At 44.5% G+C, this 13,742-nt stretch overlaps 1 long non-coding RNA gene across 3 annotated transcripts in view; it reads left to right on the forward strand.

Moving 5' to 3' along the window:
- The window catches only part of LOC123846076 (uncharacterized), a 7,382-nt gene extending 3,517 nt beyond the window's left edge, over positions 1 to 3,865 (forward strand). For all 3 annotated transcript variants that reach the window (XR_006791177.2, XR_010412265.1, XR_006791178.3), the window contains exons 2-4: positions 1,143 to 1,319; positions 1,861 to 1,934; positions 3,625 to 3,865. This is a non-coding gene — a long non-coding RNA (uncharacterized LOC123846076). The remainder of the gene's footprint in view (positions 1 to 1,142; positions 1,320 to 1,860; positions 1,935 to 3,624) is intronic.
- The last annotated feature ends 9,877 nt before the right edge of the window (positions 3,866 to 13,742 follow it).

Raw genomic sequence — 13,742 nt, forward strand, 5'->3', positions numbered from 1 at the left:
TCCAGTTTCATATTTTAGAACCAACACCTTTTTCCCACATTGCAAACTTGTTTTGGCTCTTTGAAAACTCTCAGGGTTTAGATCCCAGTTGAGCAGGGAGGGAGCCTTGGTGACAGAGGTGTTTGGATGCCACAGGGAGGCCATGAGGCCTTGAAGTCAGAAGTCAGTACCTTCTTTCCTCTTCCTGACTCCCAGTCTCTGTCCAGTGCCTTCTCTTGGCAGAACCTAACTGGAAACCCACGGAAAAGGGGGCCTGGGAAATATGGCATGTGGGTTCCCTGCCCCAGTGTCTGGTAGGAAATTACTCGCCTCCAAATATGCCATAGGCAGGCTATAGAGACCACAGAGCAAGAGGGCCCAGGCCAAATTATGATGATCGGATTACAAAGGTTATTGAATCTATTTAAAACATACTGCCAGAAAGACGAGGAAAGAGTTGGGGTAGGTTAGTCTGCTTGGCATAGGGAGCAAGCAAGGTGAAAGAGCCTCACTCTTGTGGTATGCTCCAATGGTATAGCTGTAAGGACCAGAACTGAAGTTAAGTAAGGGATGGAACATGGCTGGAACCAACGTGGCAACCAATGCTTGCTCTGTTGCGGGGTGCAAGGGCAGGTAGGCCTGGTCACAGGTCTACTCACACAGCTCGTCAGTGTCCTGTGCAACCATCTCCTTTGTCAGCATTTCAGGGGCAGAACATACAGGGACCATAGGTAGACAATTTAAGTAGATAATGACCTGCCTGTCAGCCCTGAGGTGATATGCTCTCTACCTTGTAGTGACTTAATCTTTCTATCCCTTTCCACCTGTAAGTGATACTCTTGTTCATTATATTCTTTCTACAATATATTCCATTTATTTTATTTTTTTCATGTCTTTGCAGATTAAAAACTTGCTACCTATTTTTAGCATATCTGAATTCTGCCAATTGTTTACCTATTGTCTATAGCAAATACAATGGAAGAATTTTGCCCATCCTGTTTGCTTTTCTTGGCCTCTGCAGAAGAATCGAATATTCTCACATAACGGAGCAAACACACACCATCCCCGGCATTATAGAGAAGCGTCTAGAAATGTGGGGTCGGAACTAAGGGACTCAGGGTGAATAACTGGCACTCATACAGTTTCATATATTTTTCATACAGATAACCACTTTCCCTGCTCTGTTTACTGAGTAGTCTCTGCTTTCCCTACCGATCTGAAATGCCATCCTGTCATATGCCAACATTGTGTATAAATGTGGGCCTGCTCCTGGACTCTCTCCTCTGGTCACCCTGTGTACCCCGGTGCCTTTCCCATTGTCTAATCTACTGCAGCTTCAGGTAAGTCCTGATATGGGTAGGGCAAGTGAAGACCCTAGTTTTCTTCAGAAAAGTGGCCTGGCTCTTCTCTGCTCTTTACTCTTCCATATGTATTAGAATCTGCTTATCAGGTTCTTCCCTAAAATAGCCTTTTGGATTTTGATCAGAACTTCTCTGTTGATTAATTTGGAGAGAACCAAATCTTTCCTTTGGTGAATTTGGCATAGCTCTCCATTGTTTGGGTCTTCCTTAAAGTTTCTGATTTTTCTTGCTGTGGTTGTAATTCATCTTTCGTTAGATTTATTCCTAGATGATGGATGTCCTCTAATGTTATTGTAAATCGTGTCTTCTTTTTAATTATTTTTGTGCTGGTGTATGAAACAATAATTCATTGTTTTATATTAATCTTCTGTTGAGCTCCCTTGTGAAACTCTCCTATTATTCCTAAGTGTTTGTAGATTCCTGGGGTTTTCTATGTAAATGATCATATCAGCTGCATATAGTGATAATTTTGTTTCTTCTTTCCAATCTTTCTCCCTCTGAATTATTATTTTTTTTTAAGGTAATGTCCTGGCAAGAACATCCGCTGCAAGGATTAAAGATGTGGTGATCCTAAACATCCTTGCCTCATTCCAGGTTTTAAAGGCTAATATTCTAATGTTTTCCCACTTAGGATTATGTTTGCTTATTTTTTATATGTGCTCTGTATCATGCTAAACACATTCCCTTCTATTCTTCATTTACTAAAAGATTTCTTTCTTTTTTTTTTATTTTTTTTTTAAGATTTTATTTATTTATTCATGAGAGACAGAGAGAGAGAGAGAGGCAGAGGGAGAAGCAGGCTCCCAAGGAGCAGGGAGCCCGATGTAGGACTCGATCCCAGGACCCTGGGATCATGACCTGAGCCGAAGGCAGACGCTTAACCATCTGAGCCACCCAGGCGCCCCGATTTCTTTCTTTAGTAATGAGCTTACTATGATTTTTAAAAATGTCTTATCTAGATCTATCGAAACGATATATATTTTTTCCTTTAATATGGTAGCACAGTGAATTACATATATAGATTTTCTAACATTAAACCAACTTTGCGTTAAGCCCAACGTTGTCATGGTTTATTATCATTTTTATACACTGTAGAATTTAATTTGTGAGTCCAATTTTCTATTTATGATTTTTGCTTCTGTATTCATAAGTGAAATGAGCCTGTATTTTTTCTTCATCATTATGTCATTGTTTGATTTTGGTATTGGGGTTATAAAGTCCTTATAAAATGAGTTGGAGAGTATTTCTTTTCTTTTTCTTTTTCTATCCTCAGGAAGAAGTTTTATAAGACTGGGATGATTACTTCCTTAAAAATTTGTTAGAACTTGCCTATGAAATCATTTGGGTCCAGTATTTAGTGTGAGACTATTTTAAAATACTGATTCCATTAGTTGTTATGAGTTCTCAGTTTAAAAAAATTTCTCCTTGAGCAAGTGTTATTATTTTCCTAGGCAATTACATATTTATCAAAGATTTCAAATTGTTATTGATAAAATTCCTTCTGTCTCATTATTCTGTGCTTTATCTGGAGTATGTCCCCTTTCTAATCCATATCATTACTTGTTCGTGAATAATTTGTGTCTTAATTTGTTACAAATGTTTAAGTTATACGAGTTTTCAAGTTACTCATGGATGTATATGTATGTATACAGGAATTATATGTTGGGATAACATCCTCATTGCATTTGAGTAGGTGGGGCTCTTCCTTAGATGGGAGTGAGCTTGAGCTGACCACCCAGTGCAGGCGCCCAAGATAATCTGTTGGCACGTTTCACAGGCCCCTTGGGATATCATTAAAGGCAAAAATGTAATGATGATTAGAAAAGAGGCATAAAATGTAATGTCTCATTTCCCCCTCCCCTCCAAGCATTGGCCTAGGGCCACCATCTCAGTTTGGCTCCTAAGGGACAAGCTCCTGAGTCAGAGAGAAAGGCTGTGGCATTTCAGCTAGACTTGCTCACAACCCACAGCGTTTCTGTGCATTGCTGCACCTATTAAGAGCTGGTGATATAGTGGGAAAACAGTGTGTCACAGTGTGATGTTATTTTACTTTGTGAAATGATAACATGCAGCCTGTACATGCACAAGGATTGTCTCTGGTGGTGAAGTTATAGCTAAACTTCACTTTCTTCTCCACTCTGTAGGCAGCCTGTGCATTTGGTGTTTACAATAGCTGTGCATTACTTCTATAAACAAAAATAACAAGCAAAGCTATTTTTGTTTTGAGAAGGTGAAAGGTGTGGCAATTATTTATGATTATAGTTCTTCCCTTTGGCTTTGTCAGGATCTGGGGTGTCCTCTGGGAGCGGCCTTGTGATCACTCAACACAGCTTGGCTAAAGGGTGAACACGTCTGTGATGAAGCCAACTTGGATAAGGATCCTTTCAGTCCCGGGAAGCAGCGCTCTGAGAATGGGTCAGACGTCCGCTGTTTGTGACTTTCAATGTGGCTGTCCTTCTGGTATTGTCTCTGCTCATTTCCCTTGTGTCAGTTCTAGGCCTTCAATAAATCTTCCTGACCGTGCAGACCTGTCTCAGCATTGCTCATGAATGCTAGTGGATAGCGTTTATGTTTCCATTAAAGCCAGAATATCAAAGGGGGTCCAGGCTACCCTGGGGGTTGGCGTGTAATTGATTCAAGAAAATTCCAAGATGAAGGATTTATGGAGAAACAAAAGAGGAGCTACTTAGCAAACTGCCTTCTTCACTTAGAAGTTCTGTCTGGTGTTACCTGAAGGTAGGTGTAGGGAAGCAGTTTCCCTCACGAGAGGGTCCAGGGACCCCCCGCTCCAGGGGCTGGATCATCTTGCACCCAATATTGCATCTAGTTCATAGGCCAATAGGCTTTAAAATCCAGGGACCCATCAATCTTGGTCTCTGCAAACCCAACTGGAGAGCGTTAACATACATCTTATGGAAGCCAAAGCAAAGAGGGTGGCTATTTTTAACTCAGGGCAGGAAAATGTGGCTGGAAAGGAAACATCTGTCCCAAGCTATTGACTCTTACGCTTTGTGTAGAGGTCTTTTCTGTGTTGAAACCATCAAAAACAAAATAAGGTGGTTGGTCCAGGCCTGGCTCTGGAAGAAAAAGGCAAGGCATTCTTCACTTCTCATTTCTCCCGCTTCTCATCATCTGTGTCGGTTCTGTGGGCCTGGAAGAGACCACCTGGGAGGCAGAGGGTGGGGAAATGGCTCCAGAATGGCCCGATTCCTGTGAATTTTTGGACTCCCCCTAGTTTAGCATCTTCATCCAAGATGCCGTCACTCTTTAGGGTTCAAAATTTACAGACTCCCTGGTTGCGCGGGGGGGTCACCAGAGGTCTCACACTGGGAGAAGACCTCTGAGCACCAGAGTACTTTCCTTGGCAGGTCTGGCTGTTGCTTTCTGAGCAGAGAAGTCGTTCTTTCTTCTAGGGGCAGCAAGAAAGTTCCCTTTCCTCCAAGACAGGCCAGCCTCCTGTGTGTCTGGCTGGGAAAGGGGGGCAGAAGGTTCAGAGACCTCTTTTTGTCTCCGCAGAAGAATTTTTCATCATTTTAGAACATATGGAGCAAGGCTAAATTTACTGACCAGAGGCTCAGGGTGGATTACCTGATGGAGGAGGCTGGGTTGAAGTAGATAGTGCTCAGGCTGTGCATTGCACAATCCAGCAGCACCAATCACACACACTTGGGGGATGCAAATAACTCTCCCTGGAGTGACCAGAGATGGAGAAGAGGAGGAGGAGCAAGGCAGAGTATATAACTAGTTGAGGAGCTCCCAGTCTTTGTCTTGGAAAACTGACCAGTGTAGTTCTGTGTTCTTTCTCTCATCTCTCTCTCTGTCCCTCTCTCCTTCTTTCTCTCTCTCTTATTTAGCTCCTTTCTGTTTTCAGCCAAAGACTGAACCAGGAAAGAAACAATTCTTGTTTTCCAGATGGAGTAGAGAGTTGCCAGGAGAAATGACCAGAGAAGAACAAGAATAACAGAGCCTGCACAGATCCTCTCATTCCCTCTCCTGGTGCACTCCCAACAGAGCCGTGTCAGAACAGCAGGGCTCAGAGGGTGTCAAACAGGGTTGCCAAACTGCATGAGTCTCTAAAAAGATCCATATGTCTGGGCTGTACCAAACTTCTGAGCTCAGGGAGGGGGCTGATAACATCATCTACTGGGTGGAAGTACAGTTCTCTTCCTTTAGGGAGGATTGCATGTCAGCCTGACTAGGTGCTGCTAGACTTATAATGATCCAGGTTTGGAAACTTGGGGTGCAAGGGCTTGGGGTGTGCAGGAAGGAGGAGGGGCAGGGAGTAGAGTGAACAGGAAAGATGAAGTCTCTAAGCCAGAGTCTATGAACCATTCAGTAGGAAAGGAGTTCGGAAGCCTCAGCACCCTGAGTTTCCTTTAACATTTTTTCCATGCCAGGAGAGAGTTTTGGGGGAGCCACTATGCAGATGGATTCCAGGACACTTGCCTACTTTGTGGGAAGTCTAGACTCGTTCCTACAACTCACCCTCCAGAGCCAAAGAAGAGTCACTGTCTTTGCCTCACTTCCTTAACCCCCAAACTGTAGCTTCCTCTGGGGTGGAGGGTAGCAGATGGTACACAGCTGTGGGACCCATCTGATTTTGCAGGGACAAGAGGAAGGCACAAAGGCCAGTTGAAATCCCAAGGGCTACCCTGGAGGCATGTCTCCAAAGATGGGGTGGTGCCCCTGACACTCTACCCAGATCCTATCTTGGACAGGCTTCATGTTTTTCCTTGGTCCTCCACGCCTTCCCTCCACTCCAGCTTCAACTGGATTAGAAGATGATTTTGTGAGAGTGGCCAGAAAGCTGTTTCCCATATGTGTGTTTTCTCCAGAGATAGCTGCATCCAAACTCGGGGACTTTGGGAGGACTGGTTGGGGACAGCAGGGACAGGGTCTCTGAGGTTGTATTGACCTAGGGGAGCAAGCACAGTGACTATCTGAAGACCCCATAGTCAAGCCAGAGGATTAGAACTAAAGAGGGAGTGGGAAGGTCCCGGAGTGTTCTCAGCTCTTGTCTCCAAAAATCTGTGTCCAAACATATGACTTTATTGAATTTGCCAAATAATCTGACTCACTGTGCGTGCGTGTGTGTGTGTGTGTGTGTGTGTGTGTTTGCTTACAAGTAGAACATAATCTTGAGGAAAGTCTACCACTTCTCTGTATTTCCTGCATTTCTCACTTGGAATTCCAGTGGCCTCTGATCTGGTCTCCCTCTGACCATTCTGGAGTTTCCCCTGTTCATTCTTCACACAGCAGGCAGAGATAAGATGTTTAAAATGAAAACTGGGCCATTTCATTCCCCTGCCGAAAACCTTTCAGTGACTTCCCTTTGCTCTAAAATAAAATCCAAACTGCTCACCATGGCCAATTAGGTCTGAAGGGTGTGGGCTTCACCTTGCCTGTCGGACTCCACTCTGAGGCTGGCCCCTTCGCCCACTCTCCCCCTCACTGGCTGTCTCAGCTTCCTAAATCTTGCTGAGGTCTCTTCCAACCTCAGATCTCCATCCAAGCTGTCCCTTTGCCTGACTGCTGCCCTTTGTCCCCTGATGGCTTTCTGTCAACGGGCTCCCTGACCGCCCGATTGAAACTAAGTCTTCCCAGTCCCTTCTATACTGTCTTACAGCACCATCCTTTAAAAAACTCATTTGTAGCACCTATGACATTTTCCAGTCCCACATTTACTTGTTTGTCACTTGTCATCCCCATTTGGCTGTAAGCAGCATGAGGGCAGAACCATGTGTATTTTGTGCCCTGATGCAATGCAGGCCAGTTAGGAGACCCTCTGAATATTTCCTGAATGAATTAATTAACTGTGGCTTTATTTTCTTGTTGGTATTCTCTGCTTTATTGGTTCACAGACATATTTTCACTTCACACTTCAGTAAAAGATGTATTCATGTTAGGGGCTGACATAGGATTATCATACGCTAGTATAGTCTTTTCATAAAAATAAGGTCATTTTTTTTTAAAGATTTTATTTATTTATTTGAGAGAGAGAGACTGAGAGAGAGAGCACATGAGAGGGGGGAGGGTTGGGAGGGTCAGAGGGAGAAGCAGACTCCCTGCCGAGCAGGGAGCCCGATGTGGGACTCGATCCAGGGACTCCGGGATCATGACCTGAGTCGAAGGCAGTCGCTTAACCAACTGAGCCACCCAGGCGCCCAAAATAAGGTCATTTTTTTACAATCTTAAGTTGAGGAGAGCATAAACTAAAAAGAAAGCCCTTTCTATAAAAGTACAATCAGTGATCTTATCTTATTTTTCATCATTTTCCCAAGGACTTAAGAGGATGTTGTCACAGACAGCCCACGCCTTCTGACTGGCATTTGGAAACCTTAACCCAACCCTAGGCTGCCATAACCTAGGACCCTGCCCGGCACTGGTTAGAGTTCTGGGTCAGACCCAGAATATCCAGGGGGCCTGGACAGATCACGTCCTCATTCTGGAGCTCAGCCTTGGCATCTGTGGAATGATAGGGTTCCATGAAGGAACCGAGATAGTGGTTAACTGTACCCACACACTGACCGGTGAGAGGGAGGCTGAGCCATGCTCGCTGCAGAGGGGACCGAGGGGGTGGTCCTAGTTGCTGCTGGGTTGAGGGAGTGTGGTGGTCATTTCCTCGTGTGAAGGGCAGCCAAAGTGGGGGGGCAGCCAAAGTGGGGGGGGCAGCCAAAGTGGGGGGGGCAGCCAAAGTGGGGGGGCAGCCAAAGTGGGTGGCCATTTCCTGTCTCTGACCCTTGAGGCAGCACCTGCAGCTCCTGCCAGGCTCCCACACCTTGGCTAAGAATAGCTCAGCTCCTTCCTGCTGGCCTGCAGTGCCCTGGAGCCCAGGGGAAAGAGCACCGGACTATCTAACCTCAGGCTGGGCTGTCCCTTCCGGCGATTCTCTCCTCCGCTTGGGGGTGGGGGGATCAAAGGGCTGCCAGGGATTGCAGTTTGAGTTTCTGACATTAGCCCCTAATAATAGCACCGTGGTATGCAGACAAGGGGTGGTATTCAGGCTACTGCTGAAGGATGGTGGGAAGCTGGAGGCCTTGCGACTGAAAACTAAGAACTTGGGTGCCCAGGGTTAGGAGGACGTGGGCTGGGGGGAGAGAAGGTCCTCAGGGGGTCTTTGAGGGGAGCTAAGGTGAGAGCAGGGTGTCAGACTAAAGGAGGAAAGGAAGCTCCTGCTTCTGACCGAGTAGGGCCAAGGTGGGGCCTGGGCAGCTCTGCAGAGACAGCAGCAGGCGGCCTGAGGACCACACTTGGAGAAATAGCCAACCACTGATAAAGTGCCCGTCCAGAAAGCAGATGCCTGCATGAGGGACTTGCCCTGTTCTGGCCCCTGAGCTGACTTCAGAGCCATCACTAGGTCCCAGTGACTCCGGTGACCGCCTCATTTATCATCCAAACAGAGACGCTTTTGACAGCGAAAGAGGATGTTTTTAATAACTACACCAGGAGAGCAAGCATAAACAGAGTCCGTCCTGGGCAAACCAGGACGTCTGGTTGCTCTAACCATGAACCACTGCTGCATGTCCACGTTCTCCTCTCCTTAGATTTCTCGGTAGGAAGAGATGAGATTTAACTGATGAAGAAGAAGAAGAAGGAGGAGGAGAAGAAGAAGAAAGGAGAAGGAAGAAGAAGGAGAAAGAGAGGAAGAAGAAGAAGAAGAAGAAGAAGAAGAAGAAGAAGAAGAAGAAGAAGAAGAAGAAGAAGAAGAAGAAGAAGAAGAAGGGGAGGAGGAGGAGGAGGAAGGGGAAGAGGAAGAGGAGGGAGAAGGAGAAGGAGGAGAAGGAGAAGAAGAAGAAAAGGAGAAAAGGTGTGGGACCACAGAAACGTGGGGAATCAAGCGTCCCAGCATTTCACAGGTGCTGTCCTTCATAAATCGGGTGGAGCTTAATTATAGCCACAGAGGAGCTGCGCTCCAGAGCTGAGACAGAAAGGAGCACGTTTCTCAGGAAGTTCCATTGCTTGGCTGAGGTTGGGGGCCGCCTTCATGGAGAGATAAGCCGCGCTGACAAGCCAAGGGCAGCTTCGTTCCTTGGTTTTCTGCAGCTGAACTTCTGGGCTCTTAACAAACGCCAGAGAAAGCCCCTGCACCTTCTTTTATTGCAAAATAACATCAGCTTCCAGTTAACTGTCCACAATCTATACAGATCACTTGAACAAACAGGTCTATTGTTGATTCATTAATGAGCATGTAAGGAGCGGATCCTATGTTATGTGCCAGCTTCTGTGTTAATTTCTGGAGATGTGAAAACAAATAGGGCAATGGTCCCATCTTTAAGGTATTCTCAATCATTCAGGGGAAACAGAGGGCTGAACAGTTCTTGAGGTCATGGAGCAATGCTGCTCTGGTGGAGAAACTTGTTCTAGAGCCTCGTTTTCAGAATCCTGGAAGACTTTCACAACCTCCCTTTAAACACCTGGCAGTTGTCCATAGAGCAAAAACCCTCGCTAACAGGATGATGGAATTTACTGTGAGGCCTTTGGGAGTAGTGGTCAGGAGCATAGGGGTCTCGTAGCCAGTCAGACTGGATTTGGATTCTGGCTCGACTAACTCAGAATTGTGCTCCTTCAGCAAGTTTCTTCAGGCAGATGGGCAGATGGTAATAGTGCCTACTTCATAAAGCAGTATTTTAAAGCTTTCAAGTGAGCACGAATCACCTGGGGATCTTGTTTAAAATGCAGATTCTGATTCAAGAGGTCTGGGCTGGGGCCCAGGATTCTGTGTTTTTAGCAAGCTCCCAGGTGATGTGGATGCTGCTGGTCTGAGGACTTTGAGGAGAAAGGCCATAGAATCTTAAAAGATCAAAGAAGTGCTGAGCATGGTACTGACAAGTGGTGAGTTAAGTACTCCATAAATGTACCCTATTACTATTCAAATGAAATATTAAAATATTTATTTTCACTTAAGTATCTCCCCATATGTTACTTATTATCATAATTTAAAATAAAGTTTCTTTTTTTTTAAGATTTTATTTATTTATTTGACAGAGAGAGACACAGCGAGAGAGGGAACACAAGCAGGGGGTAGTGGGTGAGGGAGAAGCAGGCTTCCCGCGGAGCAGGGAGCCCCATGCGGGGCTCGATCCCAGGACCCTGGGATCATGACCTGAGCCGAAGGCAGACGCTTAACGACTGAGCCACCCAGGCACCCCTAAAATAAAGTTTCTTAAGCCAGGGAAACTCTCCCTGTTACATTTCTTGGGTACCATATGATGCCAGTTTTTTCATGGTTCATGACAATGGGAAAATTCCAGAAGAGAGCAATGGGAGATTTAGAATTTGTGTCTAATACTGCCCCACATCTTCCTGATGTGTGGGGTGATGGGGACCCATTGAAATGTCACATCCCTCCTGCAGAATATATCTAACTGTGGACACTGTGAGATGCTACAGAACTATGCGTACTGTGAAGGCATCACTCCCAGACCCGATACAAGCCATAAAGAGAGAAACTAGGGGGCACCTGGGTGGCTCAGATGGTTAAGCGTCTGCCTTCAGCTCGGGTCATGATCCCAGGGTCCTGGGATCGAGTCCCACATCGGGCTTTCTGCTCAGCGGGGAGCCTGCTTCTCCCTCTGCCTCTCTCTCTCTCTGTCTCTTATGAATAAATAAATAAAATCTTAAAAAAAAAAGAGAGAGAGAAACTAGGGAGCAGAAATAAAAGAAAAAAACATGATTAAAGTCTTGATATTTTTATAAACTTTGGTGATTTTAAGATATGGTCCCAAACTTGTTGAGACTCCTACCACTGAGAGGCAGGCTCTATGTCCCTGCCCCTTAAATCTAAGCAGGCTTGGAGCGCCTGGGTGGCCCAGTCGGTTAAACGCCTAAGTCTTGGTTTCGGCTCAGGTCATGATCTCAGGGTCGTGGGATCGAGCCCTGCTTCGGGCTCCGCACTGGGTGTGGAGTCTGCTTAAGTTTCTCTCTCTCTCCCTCTCTCTCTGCCCCTCCCACTCATTCTCTCTCTCTCTCTCAAATAAATAACTAAAATCTTTAAAAAAAATTCTGAGCTGGCTTGTGATTGCTTTGACTAAGAGAAGATGATGGCAGAGCTGCTGGGCCCTTCAGAGGCTAGATCAGAAAGGGTCCTACAGTGTCCTCCTTTTTCTGGGAATGCTCGCTCTCCGGATGTGCTCCCTCTCCTGGAACCCTGCTGTCACTTGCTACATGGAAAGGCCCCATCTAGGTGCTCAGGCTGACAGCTCCAGCTGAACCCAGCCTTTCAGAGCCCCAGATCAGGCACCAGAAGTATGAATGAAGGAAACTCCAGCCATTCCAGGGTCCCCAGCAGAGGCCCCACAAGCCCTTCCTGCTTTTCCCTGACCCACAGATTTCTCGAATGTGATGACACGCTTATTGTTTGATGTCAATACGTTCTGGGGGGATTTGTTACTCAGCAGTAAGCAATTCAAACATAAGCAGTATTTTTTATTTAGAATAAGAGAACCTCGTGAGCCCTTACTTACGGAGGTTGAATATTATGTGCTGTAAAGTTAATAACCTACAAATAAACAGCAAACCTCTAACAACTTGAGTTTAAATTCTGTGATTATTATATTGTGTCCAGAGTGTGGAGATTCTCTCCCTCTGCCCCCCTCAACTCTCCTTGCGCGTGCTCTCTCTCTCTCGCTCACTCGCTCTCTCTCTCGCAAATAAATAAATCTTAAAAAAAAAGGATCGTGTGGTTCTGGAACAAGGATATGAACAGAACAGAACAGAAAATTCAGAAACCCACCCATGTGCATTGGGTCACCTGATTTATAACAAAAGTGATTAACTCAGAGATTATGAAGCAAACAGAAGGGGAATAAGACATGTGAGGAGAACAAGGAACGATGAGGATCGCAGAACCAAGGGAACAATAGAGCTTCGGGGAGCAGGCGGAGATCAGCAATGTCAAGTGCAGCCAGTGTCTATTAAATTGAAAAGTTACTTGGAATTTGACTTTCAAGTGATTGTTGTAACTCAAGTGTGAGCTCTTCCAGCAAAGTGGACAAGAACCAGATAGGAGTGGTTTACAGAGCGAGTAAAAGTGATGGGCTGTAGATAGGAAGTTTAAGCTACTCCTCCAAGAACTCTGGGTGAGAGAGAAGGCAAGGAGTTCACAGCAGGTGTAAGTGACAGGAGTTCCTTATTTATTTATCAAGGACAGTAGAGGCTTGAGAATGTTTATAAGCTGAGGATACAGTGAACATGGAGAGGAGAAAGGAGAACATGCGTGCCATGAAGATATATGATATTGCCAGTCCAAGGGAAATTCAGTGTATTCCGGGGGAGAAAGGAAGATGAAGAGTCAAGAATAACCCATGGATAAACTGTGTTTTATGAATCTTTAGTTGTCTCTAGAAACTTTTCTATTAATATTTCAGTTAAAATAGCCCCACTTCTTGGACATCCTCAGTTATATCTCAAAGGCCGTTTAGCTGCTTAAAAATAGATTTTGGAATATTTCAGGCATAAAAAAGGCTATAAAGAGTGATGTAAGGAACTTGTGAGACTTTTACTCTCTTTAAGAAACAGAATGTTACCAATACAATTAAAGACCCCTACATCCTCCTTTTCTGATCATAACTCTGCCTCTCCCCACTCTGTCCACAGGAAATAACCATCCCAAGTTTGGTGTTTATTTCTGAGCATGTCTTTATACTTATACTTTACACAAATACAATTGTATTTATCTCTGAGTGATATTTATTATATTACACATTTGTACCTTTTAAATAAATGGCATCGTACCATATGCTTTCTTTAACTTGGTTTTATCCCTCAGTATCATTGCAAGATTTCTTTGTGTTGACATACGTAGCTTATTAATTTTTAGTGATGCATGGTATTCTATTATGTGGATATATCATAATTTATCTTCTCTAACACTATGAATATTCTTGTACATGTTACCTTATACATATGTGCAAGAAATTATTGGTGGTATATACATACCTAGGGGTAAGATTGTTGGGTTGTTGGGAAATGCACACACTCAACTTTAGAATGTATTCGCAAATTGTTCTCCAGCGTGGGTGCCCCTCTTTATAAGTTTTGGGGAAGACTCCGATATTAGCTCTTCAAATATTTCCTCTACCTCAGTCTTTATTTTCTGGAACTCTGATTAATACTTATTAGAACTTCTAAATCTGTCCTCTATGTCTCTCCATTTCTTATTCATAGTTTCTACCTCTGAACAGCTGAGCTGCATTTCAGATAATTTCTTCATTTCTATTTTACCATTCGACTAATTCCACTAATTCTCTCTCGAGCCACATCTTATTTTAAATCTATACAATATGGATTTATAGTTTTAAAATATATAGATTTATATAGTAAAAAATGTCAATCACATGTTTATGTTGTAAAGCACATCACACATAGAGAACTGTTGGGTTGTGTCAAGAGAGCTTTCTATTT

This window comes from Mirounga angustirostris, unplaced genomic scaffold (assembly GCF_029215605.1).
Source record: "Mirounga angustirostris isolate CCGP_5_RB_7025 unplaced genomic scaffold, mMirAng1.0.hap1 SCAF_6, whole genome shotgun sequence".
NCBI classification, from domain to species: Eukaryota; Metazoa; Chordata; class Mammalia; order Carnivora; family Phocidae; genus Mirounga; species Mirounga angustirostris.